Source organism: Pteropus vampyrus, unplaced genomic scaffold (assembly GCF_000151845.1).
Source record: "Pteropus vampyrus isolate Shadow unplaced genomic scaffold, Pvam_2.0 Scaffold59, whole genome shotgun sequence".
Taxonomy (NCBI): domain Eukaryota; kingdom Metazoa; phylum Chordata; class Mammalia; order Chiroptera; family Pteropodidae; genus Pteropus; species Pteropus vampyrus.
In genome coordinates, this window is record NW_011888840.1 from 5,887,729 (window position 1) to 5,901,566 (window position 13,838).

General features: G+C 44.2%; 1 protein-coding gene across 32 annotated transcripts in view; it reads left to right on the forward strand.

The window, feature by feature from the left end:
- Positions 1–13,838, forward strand: part of LOC105292562 — a 713,386-nt gene that overhangs the window by 297,329 nt on the left and 402,219 nt on the right. Inside the window, exon 14 of one of the 32 annotated variants that reach the window (XR_002780499.1) lies at positions 2,176–2,310. The exons of the other annotated variants lie outside the window; for them this stretch is intronic. The gene's annotated coding sequence lies outside the window, so the exon portion shown is untranslated. The remainder of the gene's footprint in view (positions 1–2,175; positions 2,311–13,838) is intronic. 32 annotated transcript variants of the gene reach the window in all.

The window sequence follows — 13,838 nt, forward strand, 5'->3', positions numbered from 1 at the left end:
AAAAATCTCATAACATGTGTTTGTAGTGAAAAATTCAAACTACCCAGAAGCTTATAGAGGAAATAGTAAAAATTCCTTTTAATCAACCTCCAGTCTCATTCACATTTCCAGAGATAACCGGTGAAAAGTTCCCCCATGTACCTTTCTAGACATTTTCATAGGGATTTGAAACATGCAAAGTCAGACACACAGACTTCCTCGCCAGTGCTTCGTGTGTTCTGCGGCTTGACTGTCCACACGACTTTCATGGGGAAAATACAGCGCTGGCTGAACAGAGGAGAAGAATAGGCTCCACCGTCTTAATGGTTTCTGCATAGCATTCCTGCCCAGGGTGGATGCAAATGAAGCCAGAAGCCTCCTGAACTTGGAAATGGTTGGGAAGCCTCTTGCCATTCTAGCTTTGCTTTGCGGCCGTGGCTTCTAACTCATGTCCTTGAGTTTCTGCTTTGGAGAATATTACTTTAGGCCAGATCTGTCTCCTGGTCTTGATTTGGTCCCTTGGGCTAGAGCGATTCTTCCTCTTCCAAGGGGAAATGGGACAGGCCCAGAAATATGTGTCTGAATGACAAATTGCATGAGTCAAAGGTACTTAGGAAAATGACCAATATTATTTTAAAACATGCTGTCTCCAAAGGAGAAAGGCAGCTGCTTCTGCTTTCTCTACTTTTTGAGAGTGGGTGGAAGTTCTTCAGGGGTGATGTTGGACCTTGTGCTTTAAAATGGTTAACATTTACAGGGTGATATTGACATTAATGCTCCTTTTGCATCCTCAGTGTTAGAAAATGTTATTGGGGTTTACTCAAACGTTCTTGGAATTTTGGGGTACAACAAAAGCTACATGGATTTTAATGTTATAGTTCTTCTCTTCCCACCTACCTTAAGACATTTACTGCAGAATACGATTCTAACTAAGAATCCCCAGTGCCTTCCTTCCTTACTCCAATCATCTGTGTTTTTACCAACCATTTACTTATTTTTTTTCTCATTAATCACAATGTATTCAGGTGATTCTATTTGCCAGGTACTGTGCTATGTATCAGTGTAGGCACAAAAGAGGAAGTGGCCAGTTATTCATAGAACTGGAGCAGGGACAGGCTTTGAGCAGAGTAGATATTTGAGAAGAGTTTCCAAGTAGGAATAGGAGTTTGCCAGGCAAATGTGGGGGGAGGGCATTTCCTGGAAGGGAAGCAGCATCGTTCAACATAAGAAACACGGGAGGAGTGGGCAAGATGGTGGGTGTGACAGTCATGGCCCAGACTGATTGACCCCTCACGTTCTCCTATATGGACAAACCTAAATGTTCATTAGAGAAAGTTCTCCTTTTGCTCTGTCAAAGTCAAGTTCCGTTGAGCCACCGATTTACTCAGCAGAGATTTATTTAACTACTGCTATGTGCTTTGCACTTTGCTGGGTGCTAGGAATCTAATGCTGACAGTTTTCCTTTGGCAATTTTCCTAAAGGCCCGGTAAACAGTATTAAAGTTTGACTTGGCAGAGATCACCATGATCTTCAGCCTGTGAAAAAGCATTTTTCTGTTTAAGGGACATCTGCTGTGAGGACAGCATTATTTTTTTTATGTTCTGGACCATGCAAGAGAGAATCGGACACACTCTTTTACTACTGTTTTCTCAAAATACAAATCTAGATATCAGTGCGACTCATTACCTATTGACAGTATGTCAGTATGATCAAATCCTGTCTTGGTAACTTATGAATGCCTCTGTAGAAATCATAACCGTGGCATTTAATGCCATCACTTGGTGCAGCTCTTCAGGGCCACGAGGGAGACATGACTTTCATGAGGTTACACAAGTTTTATGAGACTGAAGGAGGAGCAGAGTGGCTGACGTCCAGAACTCTACATCCTGATGCTTCCATAAGTCAAACGCTCATGTCACACAGCCGGTTCCTAATCCGAACAGTTACGGGATCTGCCCCGAAGTCCGTGTCGTCACAGTCGCGTCTCTCAACGCCTCCACCTCCACCTTCTCCTCCCAGCTTCAGGGGTTCCAAGGACAGTAACCTCAACTCGGACACCCTGCCTTTGGTCTCACTCTCCGTGGCTGTATAATCTCTTGCCCACTTCTCAGTCTTCCAAAAAGACACACTTAACCTTATTCTAGAATCTTCTCTGAATAGCCTTTTCCCTTGCTACTCTAAGTGTCTTTTTGGTAGACAAAACTGCAAACCCAGATGGGCAATGAAGGATGAAGGACGACAGTGGCTCGGGATGATTTCAGCTAATTGCTGTTCTGCGTGAGAGCGCATCATCGGTGAGAGCTGGCCTGAAGCAGCATCATGCTTTTAGAAGTAAGTTTCACCCTCCGTAGAGTAGGGACTTCCAAGGCTGTTTTCACTAGTGTGTGTCCTAAGGATTGGTAAATCTAAAAAGGTATTGTAGATACCTTATGGGCTGTCGTGAAAATCAGATAAGACAAAGCTATGAAGTTTTTAACATCTGCTTGTTCACTGTAAGAATTCGATTTAGGTTAGGTGTTTTCATTTTCTAGAACTTCTGTATCCCGACCCTCGCACATAGCATCCTGCACTTGACTCCATTGTTCTTTGTTGTTGATGGCACAGCACCTGTGATGCCCTCCTTTCTTCTCTGCTGGTTTTAGAGGTGGAGAGGGGGGTGACATGATTTCTGCATGGTTACCCAAAAGTGCTCTGCCAACGGTTAGTTCTTTGTTGACTGGGGCACTGAACTCTGGAACATGCTGCAAGGTTTAAATGGGTTTCTTGGGTTACGCTGAGTCATGTATACTAGTGTGACAAAGATTGCTACCCTGACTCTTTAAGCCTAGGTTGGAGGGGGTCCCTGGGCAGGAAGTACAATAAGAAATTGGATGTCCATGTATATTGCTCTTAGAGTTCTTCGGAAATAGGGATTGTAGTAGGGTTTTGTTTTTTATTTTCCCTGCCTCGAATTGCCAAGTACCAACCAGAGGAGAAAGTTAATTCACATTCTTGCTTTCTTCTAAGAGCGAAAAAATCCACCAGTCTGTTCTCAAGGGCTCATTTTCCATCTCTGTTTGGTTCATCAGAGTATATTGCGAGCCTCTACAAAGACCCTGGGGGTGGAATACTTTCTAGAGCTCACCTTTTGTGTCCCTGCCTTCTTTTATGTCAAATGTGCCACCTCCCTGTTAACCTCAGCCCTAGGCTCTGCCTCTGCTCTCATGATGAGTGTGTTTATAGTGGACGCATGCTGTAAGCTGGGCCACACAGGGAAGCTTCAGGGGGTGTCCAAGTTCACATGTCCCACATTCCAGGCGAATGTTTTTGACATTGAGCAATGGAATGACTCTGCCAGGTTTAGTTCTGTCCGATTGGAATGCAGCTGAAAAGGAAAGTCCCGGAGTGATTCAAATACTCACCTCCCCACAACCCCTGCTTGTTTTTTTAAATTACTTTTAAATTCTCTGATGACAAATGCAGCCCGGCACTCTCACCCACCCCACGGCACTTGTTGGTGCTGATAAGTACAACTTCTCAAGAGATGGGAATGCTAATCAGTATTTTGTTGAGTCATGTGTACTCAGAGGCTCTTTCCCAAACATTGCATCAAACCTGTAATTGGCAGCACCGAGGACTCTGCTGCATGACACTGAATGTCCAGGAAAAGCTCAGTCCGTTTCTTGAAAAAATGTACTCTCACCCTGTCCATCAGCCTGGTTGTCATATCCTGTTCTTAAGAAAGCTGAACCCCTGGAGGGAGAAGGTACAACTGGTTTTGCAGATAAGTTTGAAAAATATGACTACTGGCTTTTCCCACCCAGTTTGGTCTCTTAGCAACAGGACAGCTGATGGCATCCACTAGGGAAAGAAAGCACAGAGCCTGTGGGAGAGCCTGTCTGATTTCTTGTCTGCAGTCTGATTTATTTAAGTCCTCCTGCATTCTTGGGTGTGGAGAGCCAGGAGTCACGTCATGAGAGCATTCCCCTGCCCTTCTTGTGACCTTAGCAAATGAGCGGACAGGAAAATCTCGGAATGAGATGGACTTTCTTCTTCTGTAGCAATCTGCTTTATCTGGGCCAGACATTTCCTTTGATTTGAGGAGTAACCAACCATTTGAAAACTTGGGCACATTTATAGAGAGAGGTGGACCGGAGTGGGGCTCTGAGCTGGAAGGTCTGATGCCCCCCGTTCTAACGATGACTATTTCTCCTTCCCTGTGGGACCTCAGGCAGGAAATCTCTGGTTTTCTCACCACCCAGTGTTGGCTTTCTCAAGTAAAAAGTAGGGAGATTGAATTGGATGTTCTCTAAGGTACCTTTCAGTACTGAGTCTCTATGGTGGGGTGCCTGTGTGCGTGTGTGTGTGCACGCACGCACACACACATTTACAGAACCTTGTATTATATACCCATGTGACTTTCTCTCTGTACTTTAGAGTTATTAAGTGGTAGAGCAAGAATTTGAGGCCAGGTCTAGCCAAGTCCAAAGCCCATGTTCTTAACCCCCACCCCAGCTCATTAAGATATACAACAAAAAGGAGCCATATTGTTGGTATTTTATTTTCTATATGCTGATCTTTATCTCTACCTTTTAAGCCATGGGAGTAGGACTGGGAAGTGGCAGAGGACTCAGGCTTCAATAGAGAGATCTGGGTTCACATTCTTGCTCTCTCTCTTAACAATTACGTGACGTCAGGATTCTCAACTCTGAAATGGGAATAACAAAATCTGTGCGATCAGGTTGCTGAGGACTGGGCGATGTGATGTCTGTGATACACTTGGCACAGTGTGAAAACTGTGCTACATGGTGAGTGTCCAACGGAAGGCGGGCAGTGAGTTTGGGATATTGATTGATTATAGGTTCCTTGATGGTAGAGACTTGCCTTAATTATCATTTGACCCCAACACATTCCATGGCACCCAGAAGACAACTGTGTTTGCTGAGCCAAGTAAATGCAACACACACACACACACACACACACACACACACACACACACACACACACACACACACACACACACACCCCCCCAAGAGTGATGATTTTTATGACTTCATGTTGCTGGGACATCTTGGTAGGACTCTGCATTTTAGAGCACTGAATCATAGCTGAGGTAACCAACGAGATTTGTCTGTGGTTGGCTGTTTCTTACACAACTTGAATGTTCAGTCATTTTCAAAATATGAACAGTTGCTTTCAAAGTACTCTTGTTTGCTAGATGTTATCAGGATAGTTCTCTCTCTCCTTTTTCCTTTCCCTCTCGACCCTCTGTCCCTTGCCCTCCCTCACGCACTCTCTCTGACTTTCCGTCCCTCTTCTCCCTCCCTCTCCTTCTCCCTCTCCCTCTCCCTCCCCCTCTCCCCCCTCCCCTCCCCTCCCTGTTTCTCTCTGTTATAATTGGCACAACCGAGATTTTATTTAGGTAATCTGACTCTATGGGAAACTCTTCTCATAAGTCTCATCTACTAATTATATTACTGCCCACAAGGTTACATGGTCTCCATTTTCTGGGGATCATCATTATCTAGAACTTAGCGTCCACTGTTTGGTGGTGCTCCTCACCAGCCTCTCCTCATTCCTGAGAATAAACCATGGAAATTGAGAGTATAGAAGCTATAGAACCATAAGCCAATAGTTCGAACATTGAAAGACTTCTTCAAGAGGTCGTCTAATCCATTGATTTCTAACTGTGGGGCATGACCAGTTTAATGCATTGTAAAATCAATTTAGTAGTTCATGACCAGCACTTCAAAATGAAATGAGTAGAATAGAAAACATAGTGTATTGCACTTAGGGTACAACAACACAATAGTGTTAAGAAACAGTTGTTTCAGTTATCTGTGTGTGTATCTGCTCTGGGTCACCATGAGAATGCATTGCTTGTAGAGGATCAACTTTATCAAAGTTTGAAAGAATTGGATTTATTCAGTGGTTTTCAAATTTTGTTTTATGGTCTCCAGTGAGTACTCAGATAACTTAGGGGAGATTGGGATTGGAGAATTTGAGTAGGACGAGCTTCATGAATGTACTGTCTTCCAGCAAAAGTAGTCTCATGTTTGTCTGGTTTTCATGTTGTATTTCCATGTAATATTTCATTTTAAAAAAATGATTTTACTGAATAAGGAAGGGAAGAGCCATTGATTTACCTCATTGGAATTGTGTTACATTGAATATTGATTCCTTCTTGTGTGGCTTTATGTGGTAACCAAGAACCAATTGTGTGTCCAGCACTGTGATGGTTGCCATAGAATATACAGCTCTGTTAGAAAATGTGATCATCCTGTCCTTAAACTGTCGTTAGAACCAACTTGACCACAACTGGTTGCTTACACCAGATATGGTAAGGAAGTATGCAAAGATATTGTTCGGAATTTGGCAACTTCTTTAAAAAGGTATGCAAACGGTTATATTAAGAAGGAATATGGAAGAATCAAGGTTGGCTGATAAAATGAAGATGAAATGGAATACAAAGGCTTATACTTTGGTTTAGATGGACAGCATATATACAAATGTAATACAGATTTGCTTGACAACAGTTCATAGCTCAAAGTCTGAGGTTGTTCATTGACTAACTCTTAAGTCAGCAGTGTGGCGTAGGCCAGACCCAAGGTAGTAAGCCTGGCTACATTTCATGCATTCATGGACAGGTGATACAGAATACCCTTGTAAGGGGAGATTGCAGAAATGACCAAAGTACTTTGTAGCTTTTCACATATTAGGTAGAGGCTCTTTCCCTGCTTCTTGATTTTGGGGTCGCCCTGTGATTTGCTTTGGCCAACAGAATGTGGCAGAAGGGATATTGTGCCATTCTGAAACTGTCCCTCAAGCATACAGCCTTCATTCTTGAACTCTTGGACCTCAGATACAGACATGAGAGGAAGTCCTGGCTAACTATCTGGAGGAAGACAGACAATGTGGAGAGCGGCCATTCTAGACCAACCGACATTTAGCCGATCAGCCAGCTGATTGCAAACACATGAGTGAGCACAGATCAGTTTAACCACACCCAGCCCAGACCAGATGAGTACCCTATCTGACCCACAGAATCGTGAGCTAACTTTGAGAGTGTTTTATTAGGCATCAAATCTTAACCAACAGCCACTGTCCTACCCTGGCAAATTCATACTGGAAGATAGTACCGCGACTGCTTCTGATCGCTAAAATTAACTAGAAAAGTTAACAGACTGGAATGTGGTGAGGTCAGGGTGAGGAGAAGGGTTCTGAAAACTCGGTGGATAAGAAGTTGAAGCTTAACCCGGAAAGTAAGGACATGTACAGGAACACGAGCTCTGCCTTCTGAGAAGTGGGAGAAGTGGGGTGAATTCCTCGTAACTTATGTGGTGGATTGAATAATTGGCTCCAACTTTTATCCCATTGTATCTGTTCTTGCCATGACCTTATGGTGGGCAGAAGGTAGTCTCCTCTTGAGGATTCTCTTTGACCTTGGGCTTAGATGACATTGGGCCAATAAAATGTAGGCAGAAGTTGCAGAGTGCCCATAGTAGACCCACTCTCCTGTATTTTTGCCATCACCGTAATGATCCCAGAGAAGCACATGGAGCAGTGCCGCCCCACCACCTGAGGCATGTGACAGGACCTTTCCAGCCAGCCCATGTATTCATGAGTGAGCAATTCACGCTTAATGTTATGTGCTCCTGGGGTTTTGATATTGATTCCTACCCAGTAATAACTGCCCGAAATAGTTCCGTGATTAAAAGTAGGATTAAGGAATAATGCATCGAGGAAGCAGACCGTAGCAGTTAAGGAGTCATCTCTCTGTCAAGGAAAGGGACTGGCCCCAAGTGAAACACATGGTGCAATTAGGAGATTTCTGTCCATGGGGTAGTCAGCCATTAGGAAGCTGTGCACGGTCTTACTGAGAATGGGGATCATTAGGAGATCTCTCTCCATGGGGTGGTCAACCATTGGGAAGCTGTGCATGGTCTTCTTACAGAGAATGAGGACCAGACTTTTGTTTCAGAGTGACTAAAATGCAAAGCAATTTGGGGAATGGTTAACAGATAATTAAAATTGTGTTTCAGCACAGAGGGAGGACGAATGTGGAAGGGTACACGTGTACAGAGAACATGTCGGCTAGAAGGAAAAGATGCTGTGTGGAGCTTCGAATGCCCCATTTAGGTGTTGACTTTTGATTCAAATCTGTGTACATTTGTTTTTCAGCCTGGAACCTTCCTCTTACCTCCCAGGTTTTACTCATTCCTAAAGATCCAGCTCAAGTCCAGTTTTCTCTATGGAAAATTTCCCTGACATTTCAAGCCTAAAGGGACCAACTCATCTCTGGACTCTTCATCTTGGCTGTTTTAATTTTCTCCTTGACTTTTTAATTCATATACTGTCTTAACTTTTTCCTTGACTTTTTTTCAGGCCGAGATAGATTTTTTTCCATGTGCTCACATAGCATTTCCTCAAATTAAACGACTCACTGCTCTGTACTGTGGTCTTGTCTCTCCTTAAAATTGTGAGCTGGAGGAAGGCATGGCTTTCTCGCCCTGGTATCCTCTCTTTCCACCCTTGTACCTGGTACACTCTAGGGCCTCAGAAATTATTTCTTGAATGAATGGATGTGGATTTCATCTTTCTGAAGCAACTGTAAGCTCCTGAATGGCAGTTGGTACTTACATTCCCTTAGTGTTCCAAGGCCACTGCATTTATTCATTCAACAAATATTTGATGAATGAGTCTAACCCTGGCTTACAAAACCCATGTCACCTGGCTTCTGCCCGCCCCTGTGGCATCATCTTGTGTAACTCTTCTTCACTCACTGACCTGCTGAAGCCACGCTGGCCTTTTCTCAGTTCTTTGAACCCTTAAACCTCATTCTCACTTCAGGGCTTTCGCCGTCTCCTTGGCTACAATCTCTTCCTTTTGATTTTCTATGGCTTCCTCCTCCTTGTCATTCAGACCTCAGCTTAAAGGTCATCTCCTTCTAGAATCCTGTCCTGAGTACCCAATCCATGGTGTCACCTTGCCTCTCTCTATCACATCTTCCAATTCCAGTTTTCTGCATTGCATTCATAACTTTTGATTTTTCTTCATTCCTCCCGTCTTCCCTTTTTTCCTTCCTTCCTGCCTGCCTTCATTAGCATGCTTCTTGATTGATTGATTGTCTCCGTCAGCTAAAATGTAACTTTCATGATAACCAGTACCTTTTTGGTCTTATTTACTGCTGTATCCCTAATGTCTGATAAATATGTTTTGAATGAATGGATGAATGAATGAATGAATAAACGAATGTGGCTCCAATACTCAGCTGTGACTTGTGAACACAGCGGGAAGAAGATAACATTCTTGCCTTCAAGTATTTTACAGTTTTTTGCTGAATGAATGATCATGTACATGGTACAGCAGAAAAACCAAATCTAAAGCAATAAATAACAAACACAAAACAAAAAGACTCAGGTGTGTACAGTGGCCTATCTGATGTGCTTGAGGCCCAGCTTCTTCTGTGACTGGTGCTCCATGAATGGTATTCTCCACCCACCCCCACCTCCCCTGGGACACGTGCAATCAAATACATTAAGAAGCTCATATTGTTCTTCCCATGTGATCCACTCCAGAGAACTGAACTTCAGTTCCAAGTATGGCTCATAGGTTTAAATCCAGTTATGAGGACGCTTCTGCTCCAGGTTCTCTTAGAGGGTTAATGTTGGAGTTGGAACTGATTGTAGCTTATGTGCGCACCATACTTTGATTCTTTCGAAGCCTTCTTCGTGACCCTGGAGGTCTTGTTAGTTGCTACTCCAGCACAGTGTTGTAAGGAGCTAAGTGATAACTGGCCTCAAGCCACTGAAAAGGCGTGAAGAGTCACGAAGAGTGCTGTAGACAGGACTGGTCTACTGCAGAGGTGAGTCGGTAATGGCTGGTGTTGCCTGAAATGCCGTCACTGGAGAGTCAGTACTTTAGATTAAATTCTTGCTGGATTAAAACAACCACCACTATAACATGAGCCGTCACTTGTGTGGTTCTGAACAGCACTGTTCTGTTCTAGACCCTTTAAAAGATCCCATTTGGTTCTAACATCCAAAACAATCATGGTATTGAGTGACCGGGACTATGATCGGATTGAGTTCATGTCTTAGCATAGTTCTTTCTGGAGATTGGTGGCTAAGTGTCTAGTGAGCCAGGTCCCATGGAACCCTGGAGAAAGGACAGATTTGGCCCGTGGAGGGCAAGGGCAAGGGCAAGGGCAAGGACAATTACACAACAGAGGTCCCAAAGTTAACTCATGCCTGTTTCTAATCTGTTTTTTCCTCTCTGTTCCACCTACACAGATGTGCCCTTTAGATATTTATTTGCCCACCTTTGCTGCACATGGCAGACTTTGTCTCAAAAGTCAGCTTGATCCCTTTGAAGGTGTTTACTAATTAGACCAGGCTGGGAAGTTAGGCAACTTCAGCTATATTTATCCTGTGCAAGATAGTTCCTGGGCACAAGACCCCTAACAGCCCCAGGGAGGTCCGCTGCAGCTTCCCTGCCTGCTTGCTTCATTGGAAGAAGTCGTACTGATTGCCCAATCGAGCAGAATGACACTGCCGCTTTTTCTGCCATTAGCTCCTGACACAGTTCTAGGACAGACATCACAGTGGCTGGAGCCAAAAGGCTGAATGCATGATTATGGATCAGTTGCGTGCTGGGCTCAATTTGACACAGTCTACATGAAATTCTTACTTAGTGACACAGCATCCGGGCTGTCAGTATTGACTTGAATCTGATCTTGGCTTTGAAAGGAAAATTGCTGCTGTGGTATTTCAAGTTCAATAGACCCACAGGTCATTGCACTCAAATATTTTTAAATAAAATTTGCTTCAGGAGAGTCTATGCACGTGCATGAGTGTGTGTGAGTGTACGTGAGTGCGGTCTGTGTGTATGTTTGTGTGTATATATCCAGCTGAAGGAGCTTTTAGAAGAGATCATAAAATGAAGGGGAGAACTATTGTACTGAGTCTTAAGGCAGCCTCAGTCCATGGTTCGGGCTCATTCAAGTCCCTTCAGCCACTTTGCCTACTGTCACTGCTCTGATAGACGGGAGAGAGAAACAGCTGAAGGTGACTGCATGGATCTCTCTCGGTGGTCTCGGAGGGTCCCCTTTGAGATTTCTGCCTCACATGTCTTAGCTTGTTCCAACAGTAGGGCTCAGTGGCGTGAAGCCCATGAGAGTACCTGAAGGCATGCCAGGAATGATGCCTGCCAGCCTGTGACAGATGAGAGTGTCGTGGCCTTTGCTCGGCACGCCCTCCTCTTCCCTGTGGAGTCAAGAGTTCTCTGCTCTGTGTTCTGGAGACCTAGTTCACATGTCTGCCACGGTCCGTAATTTACAGTCTTTTGATACATCTCCTGTGTCTGGGAGCATCTTAGCCTTGTAACGTCAGCACCCACTCTGCTCTTGGGTCAGCGCAATGTGTTAGGTGGACCGAACAAACACATCTCACAGGGAGATCTAGGCTTCCTCTCCTGTTGCTGTATAGAACACAGCCTCTCAATAAAATGGAGAGCAGGTGCCCTAAAGTTAACATTGGATGGAGAGTCTTGGGGGCAGCAGGGTAGCGAAGGGCAGAGCCGGCAGTGTCAGCATCTGTCTGGCCCTGGGGGATTTGACTTTCATTTTGAGGCAGGCGGCTGCCCTTTTAATCTTTCTGTCACCATCATGTTGGCCTCCAGTGTTGTTCTGCTTCCCGATTTAATACTTTGGCCTGAATATGGACAAACCTCCTCGTGTTTCTGTCATCTGGGAGGAGAACTTAGTAGTTAGAGCTTCTCTGGCTGAACTACCTGAATCTGACCTTGGGAAAGCTACTTGTCACTCTCTTGTCCCTCATCAGTTTCCTCAGGGGTACAGTGGAGGCGATACCGTTATTTCTAAAGGTTGTCGTGAGCGTTCGATGGGAATCTAAGCAGAGGCCTGAGGAGAGGGTCTGGCTTAGCCTAATGCTCAGGAGTGTTAGCTCCTCCTCCCTGCACACGCATGCTCCCTGCCATCTCACACGCAGCTGTGGGGAGGGCTGGAGGAAGTGGATGCAAAGCACCTGCCCTCAAAGATGGTAGTTATTGCTGTCATTATTATTGGCTCCTCAGGAGAGAGCAAAAGTAGAAAAGATTTTGCAACTTCCTAAGGAATGGCACAAAGGAAATGACCCAGAATTCAGCTTTGGGAACACCTTGACAGTCCCCTTACGTGACTAGTCCACACTCAGAGGTTACAGGTCTCAAACACTTTGAAGAGATCTCCAGGGGAAAAAGGATCCAGGAAGGGAATCTCTCTTTTTTAATGCCTGATTTCTAGGAGACACCTTTTTCCTGGGGGACTGACAGCAGGAAGGATCTCCCACTTCAGAAAAGACCTCCCTTCTGCTCAGAGCTTCAGAGTTACCTGACTTCTGAAATGCTCAAACTTAGGGCGATCCCATCACCACAGCGGGATTAGTTCTAACCAAGCTATACCATCACACCGCAGGATTTTATCATATCTATGGTATATATACTTATGACTATATGACTACTTTAATATGTTATATTTTTGAACAGAAATGCAATATTACCCCAGTGATTATTTTTAAATCTTTTTTCTTTACTTAATAATATAAGCTTCCAACCAGATTTTTATAGCATTTTGAATGATTGCTAAATATTGCAGTGTGAATATGCCAGAATACTCTTAACCAAATCCCTATTTGTAGGTGTATAGGCAGTTTCTAATGTTTCCTCATTGAAAACAGCACTGTGATGAACAAACATCCTTAAACTTTTATATATTTATACCAAATTGTTAGTATAAAATAAGTCACTAGCTTTGGCCTTTCTTATTTAAAGGGCATGCATTTTGAAGGCTTTTGATAAATACGGTCTAGTTGTCCTTCCAAAAGGCTTTACCTACTTTCAAAAAAATCTGTGACAACACTTCCTATTTTTTAGAACTTCTTGGCATACAGGAAAGAAGGTGAAGGGAACGATCTGCTCAGAGGGACCAACTTCCCTGGGGGCTTCAGCTCCCTAGAAGGTTAAGCGGGGCGATGCCCCGACGTGACCTTGGCCCATTCTGTGTATACCAGTGCATTGCTCCATACTGTTGGGCTGCTCTGATCTATGAGCTTTTGTGCTTCCCAACGACACTGGATTCTGGTTTCAGAAAGAAGCCTTTTTTTCCTTGGGAGCAAGGTTAGATGGTGGTGTTGGCAGGGGAATGGAGAAGAGGCAGGCGGGGGCACAGGTGAAGACGTGTCAACCTGTGAGCATTAAGTGGGGCATAACCAGCTGCTGTGGCTTAAAATTCAAGCACATTTTTCTAAGAAGTCGCTAGTTTGGGTGGATGCTAACTCTGGATAATTCCCCGCTTGTCAGCAGGGTCTGAATGAATCATAATGAAGAAGCATAACTTGTTAGGGCTTCTCAAGTCCTGGTAGACACAGAAAGAAATCTGACCTGGTTTTCTGTCCTTAGTAGAGAGCTGGTAGAAACAGCTGGTATTTACGGAGGCGACTGTGACTCAGCCTTTGTACTCTACCATGGCTCATAAAGCTTTTATGAAGTCTCTGTCATCCCCTTGGTGAGTCCTGTGTCCTGAAGAAGGATGCTGAGCATAAGGAACATCCCATCTGTGACTTCTCCCAGGTTTCTGCTGCTTCCATCGTTTTCGGCTCTTGCCAAGAAACCACATTGCTGAAGCTTTGGGACGCGTTTCCAATGGTAAGATCTTGTTTGATGAGAATGACTATAGTTTTACATAATTCTGGGACTTACTGGCTTGTGTGAGAGCTCCCTCGCTCCTGCTGGAATTTGAAAAGGGAAGGATGCAGGGAGGAGAAATGGGGAAAGTGGGTGTTTATTGACTTAATACAGCTTTGTTAAAAAACACCAACTACATA